Source organism: Alnus glutinosa, chromosome 6, assembly GCF_958979055.1.
Source record: "Alnus glutinosa chromosome 6, dhAlnGlut1.1, whole genome shotgun sequence".
Classification (NCBI taxonomy): domain Eukaryota; kingdom Viridiplantae; phylum Streptophyta; class Magnoliopsida; order Fagales; family Betulaceae; genus Alnus; species Alnus glutinosa.
The window spans coordinates 3,522,573-3,528,572 of NC_084891.1; positions in this window are offsets into that span (position 1 = coordinate 3,522,573).

Here is a 6,000-nt window from a genome sequence, read left to right on the forward strand (position 1 = left end):
TCAAAGGCGGTCATGCTTTTAGTTACACTGCCATTTACAATCATCTCATATGTTTTTCATCTTGAAAAAAAAAAGGTGATATAAACAGTCTAATATCATCGGTAGGGAGTATGGCCGAAGAGGTGGAAAGTGCATCTCATGAGATGAAAGACGAAAGTCCTTTGGTCGAAGAGATTGCAATCCCAGGAGTGACATAACTCCATAAAATTGGTGTCAAATTTCATCCAACAAAGGGCGGCTTGGGATCTATCAATTTCGACAAGTCTTGTGGTACATTTTACCTTCCGGTTATTCATTTGGATGATAACTCGGAAGTTGTGCTGAGGAACCTCGTGGCCTATGAGGCATGTATTTCACCAGAGGTGATGGTTTTTACACGTTACATGGAATTGATGAATGGAATAATTGATACGAAGGAAGATGTGAGAATTCTTCGAGAGGCAGGGATCATCTTGAACCGCCTCAAAAGCGATAAAGAAGTGGCAGCACTCTAGAATGGCATGACGAAGCCTGTGAGGGTAACGAAAGTTCCAATTCTCGACAAGGCCATTAAAGGTGCAATACTTATTATTCGGAGAGTTGGAAGGCCAAGATGAATGTGGTCATGAAAAAGTATATATGCGGTTCATGGCCATATCTTACGCGCGTTTTTAGCTGCTAACATGCTGATATTGTTGTCTACCCTAGAGACTACTTGTTCTATGTACAATTGCTCCAAATGGGTGGCAGCCGCTTTATGAATGTATTCTGTTTCTGTTGTTGTTTAATGTTTGTATTTGATTGACGGCATACTGAGTGGCATATATGTTATCAATTCTTATTCAATCTTTAATAAAGAATTCTTTGTCTTGTTGCATTCTTTGGTATGGAAGCCTTAACTTCATGATTTCGCTTTTCTTTATTGGCCATGTCTTTGGTTTGGTGTTTGACTTTTAAGGGATAACTTCATAAAAGGGTATCAAGCTGTACGTTGTTTTGAGAAAATGATACTAAACTATCAAATGTCTTAAACTAGTATATCTAAATTTTTAAACATCTCACTTAAGGATACTCCCTTAGGATTTTCTGTTAAATCCTGCCAAAATTTCTAAAATATCCCTGTGTTTATTTTTTATAAAAAAATTATAAAAATTTTCATAGATTCAGGCATTGGTATTTTTGTAAATTCCGTTAAATTTTGACCAACATCTAAATCTTAACATTTTTTTTTATTTTTTTTTTTCATAAAAAAAAATGGTATTTTGGAAATTTTTGCAGGATTTAATAGCAAATCCTAACGGACTGCCCTTAAGTGAGACGTTTTAAAACTTGGATACACTAATTTAAAACGCTTGATAGTTCAGTACCATTTTATCAAAACGACGTATAGTTTGATACCATTTTGTGAAGTTATCCCAACTTCTAATATGTGTGTGTGTGTGTGTGTGTGTGTGTGTGTGTGTGTGAGAGAGAGAGAGAGAGAGACAGAGAGAGACAGAGAGAGAGACAGAGAGACAGAGATAGGCCGCGCAGTTTGAGATTACGGGCATGGGAGTCCACGGCTTGGGCCAAGTCAATCAAGCCCCATTGGCCCTTATTGAGCCAAGGAAGTAAGCCTGCCAGCCCGACAATTGCATCAGAAGCGTAAGGAATGGGGCACACAGAATAGCCACCCCTTTTCTTGTACTAACTGTTAGCGAACACATAGAATCCAATGCATCATCAAGTCACAATGACAACCTTACAATAAGCCGTACTTGTACATGGGTCACGCCAAGCCAAGTCCGTAGTTTGGCATCACACCTGGTCAAGGTTGTATCCCATTAGGAGATGACCCTTAGCCAAGGTCGTATATCGTTAGGGGGTGCTCCACATAAGAGGAAGATATGTCATCATTTCAAGTATAAAACAAACTAAAAAATTCATTTTAGATGCTAAAGTTGTTATTAATCAGATTATCAAATAAATCAATTGTTAAGCAAATTACCATATATAGTTGATATCACCACATCCAAATTAAGCATAAAATAAAATAGACACAAGGATTTAGTGACGAAGTGAAAACTTCTTGAAAAGATCTTCAAAAGTAAACTAATCTAGGAGTCAGCCAATCTCAAAGGTATCTACTATAGAAAATATGTGTTACAACTAGTCAACATACAAAACATATGTAAACCTTGACTCAACTTGCAACCCCGACAAACTTCCTTTTCACCTCTTACCGCAATGGCTCTCTATAACTTTTTGCCGCCTTTTATAGATTTAGCGCGGAGTAAAGAGGCTTTCATTTTGAGATTAAGACTATATTATAATATTTTATAGATAAAGCAATAATTTTGGAAGAAATTAAGAGAACACGTGGTTATTATGAAATGAATTGTGGTTAATGAAATTTAATTTATAGGTCCTGATTTTTTTAATAAATTTATTTTAGATTTTAATTTTATCATCAAGAGATGAAAAAGTGATAGGGGATTTTAGTGGGACCAATGGAAATTTTTTGGAGAGTTACTTAGATCCTAAGTGATTGAGAGACAAAATTAGAGATAATGAGAAATTAGAAATAGTTAAAGTAATAAGAGTAATGCCACACACACTTCCACCTGGATTAGTATTCCCTTTTAAAAATTGTATATATTCAAATTATAGAATTTAGGCCATTTCTAGGCATCAAAACGATTGAAAAACGTCACCTATTAAAATTGTGACACGTTACAATTGAAAATTGAGAATATTTTCATCAAATTCTTGCTCTCTATGGTGTAAAAAAACTTTGAGCAAAAAATAGCTGTTTGGTTTTATGAACAAGAAGCATCTTTACAAAAGTGAAGGAAAAGTCTTTTGGGAGGAAAATTATTTATGGCTTCTTCGATAACATGCGATTATAAACGATCTAAATTCTATAATTTGATAATATACAATTTTTTTGAAATTGTAATGGATGCTAATCCGTCCCACTTTCCTACATCCATTTTTGCACTCCTTTATGTGGCTTTTAAAACAACCATTGGATTAAAATTCAATAGCGATCCATCATAAATTCAATGGTTGTTTTAAAAGCTACCTAAAGGAGTGTGAAAATGAATGCGAGAAAGTGGGAGTGTGTGTACTGTGTAGCATTACTCAAGTAATAAATATTATAGAGATAAAAGAAAAAACAAGAAATAAGCAGGGGCATACTCAAACTAAGAAACTTATAGTGGTTAAAAAAAGAAAAGAAAATGTATGCAACTTGTGGACCGAGTTTGGTCCCCTTTTATGAAAGACTCCCCCCTATCACCCTGTGAGTGTTGCATACTTGCATCTTGAGAGAGCTGGGTTGTCGTGTGGCTTTGGGTGTACAGGGAGAGGTGCGACCCGTTCTTGGTGCGACGCAACTTGATCTGCGGCGATTTAGGCTCAACTTGGCGGTGGAGCACTTTGTTGGGAATAATCCTGCTCCAAGTCGAATTGAGGTAGTAATCCCAACCGGGTCCAATAAAGACTCCTTAAAGAATCTGATCAACAGTCCAACTCCCAGTTGAATAGGGATAAGACTCTCATAACAAATCAAACTCCAGGCACTTCTAGTTTAGGAAGGAATAATAAACCTAATTTAGATTTGACACCACATATTTGCCTATAAATTGACTCATACCCCATGTATAAACTACAGACTGAATATTTGTTTAAAGCATACTTTTCTCTCATAAACTAATTTAGGCATTAGAGCGAGACCCTCGAAAGGGTCTCTTAATTTTAATTGTTTTGTAGTATTCTTGGGAAGCATGAAAAACATCGAAGAACATGCAATTCACACCGTACCGTAAACTGTACCAACATACCCAAAGATGAATGTTTTATCTTGAAATGGGTGTTTATGTTTTTGGTTCATTTTAGGATTGAGTTTTTGCATATTTGGGCGTTGTGCTTTTGGGTAAATTGATTCTTAGTTACTCTAAATAAATTATTGTTTTGAGTTGGGGATTCAATTTGTTTGGTTACTGTTGGCCGAGAATGAGTTGAGGCGGAAAATTGATTTCCCCTGTTTCGGTAGGAGCTGGCCGATTAGGAATGATGAGTTGATTTTGATTGTCTATTTTCTGAGTCATGGCAAAATTTGAGTCTCCGACCTTTTCCCTCACTTCGTTCCGCCTTACTTCGACCTCCGAGTCTCCGACCTTTGCCCTCACTTCAACCTCCGACCTAAGACCTTTCCCTTTCCAACACTGACAGCGTCAACGCATCTATGTTTGTATGTTTCCGTGTAATATTACCTTACATATGATCCTTATTTATCATGTTTGGTCTATTTGATCTCCGAGAAAATGCTGGAAAGTGGAAAATTGAAGTTTATGCTGATTACTTGACCCATTTTCTTGATATGGCTGTATGATTTTGGTGGCAAATTAACTGTATCTGTAATTGTAAGTGGTTAAATCAGTACCTGATCTGGATAACCGGGTACCAACCGGGGTATCCAGTTAACCGGCTACCCGAATCTAGAGCCGATTGGTAATTTCCAATAACCAGCTACTCTGGAGCTGGTTACCGGTTATCCCGGAACCGATTATCGGTTTTAGCCAATAACTGAGAACCGGCTCTGGGTTTTCACCCCTAGTCCTGTGTGGTGAGAATGTGAGTATCTTTGGGCCTTTTGGTTTTGATTTGTATGTAGTTTAGGAGTTGATTGATGGTGTGTAAGGATTAAAATGTGATGGCCGGGATGATTTTGTTAGCTTAAGTAAAATGTCTCTAGCATAAAGTTAATATTGGTCTACGGCATTTTAGCAATTAATTTTGGTCAAGTGATATATTTGGATTTTTAAAAGAAAACCAAATATGATGGATAATTAAATAAGTAGTTATTAAACGAAACCAGTCGAAAGAAAGCAAAGATAAAATTAGGTTATTATGAGTAAGTTCAAACTTAATAAATGAGCCAATAAATAAATTAGTCGAATAAATAGAGATAAACAATTTGGAAATTGATATTTGACCTCAACTAGTGTTACAATATAATTTATTGGGAGTATGAATTAAGCGCAAATAACTTCATATAATTTAAGGTGAAGATTTCTTAGGATTATAATTGCCACCCAAAATAGCTCTAAGGTATTAGAAGATAATGTCTATAGAGATGTGCTATACAACTTTCTCTCATCTTCCCACTTTTCAAATTCACCATTAAGTCAATAGGGATGGGTGTGAGATACACATGATCCCCACATATCTAATGATGATTTTGTACAATGGGAGGATGGGAGAAGGACCATGAGGTCAAGTTAATAATATTGATATTATAGAAACGCTTAATTAGACTTTGAATCCACTTGGAAAGGTGATTAATTATTGAATGAATTAAATTAAGCATACTAAAAGTGGTTAAGTGCTTCAAATTTTTTTAGTGGATTTAGTTTAACTTGGTGTTTTAAGTATACAAGGACCAAGTATATTTTGATAGCTTAAACAAATGAAGCATTAATTAAGTTGAGAATTCTAGATAGAATTTTATAAATAGGTACGTTACTAATCAAATTGGTTTGCATATAAATAAAATATTTTAAGGCTAAGGAGAATGAAATAAAAAAGAATTGGAAATTGGGCTTTCCTTGAAGAAAGAGAAAAATGTTAGGGAATTACTTAGTCACGTGGTTTTATGTGCCATGTGGCCAATTGGCGACGTGGCCAATAAACCACGTGGCTAAAATTTCAAACCTCAAAAAAATTCAGAAAAAATTTCAATTTTTGAAAATATTTGAAAAAAATATGAATATTTTAGCTTTGGCAACGTGACCAATAAAACATATGACTAAAGTTTTAAATCTTTAAAAAAAAAAAAAATTGAAAAACTTTCAATTCCTGAAAAAATTATAAAAAGTATGAATATTTTAGCCACGTGTAATTTGTACACGTGGTCATGTGGCCACACATAATTAATATGCGTGACCATATGGCCATGTGGAATAATTACACGCGACCATATGGCCATGTGTACAAATTACACGTGGCCAAATACTTACCTTGGCTTTTCTCTTACAT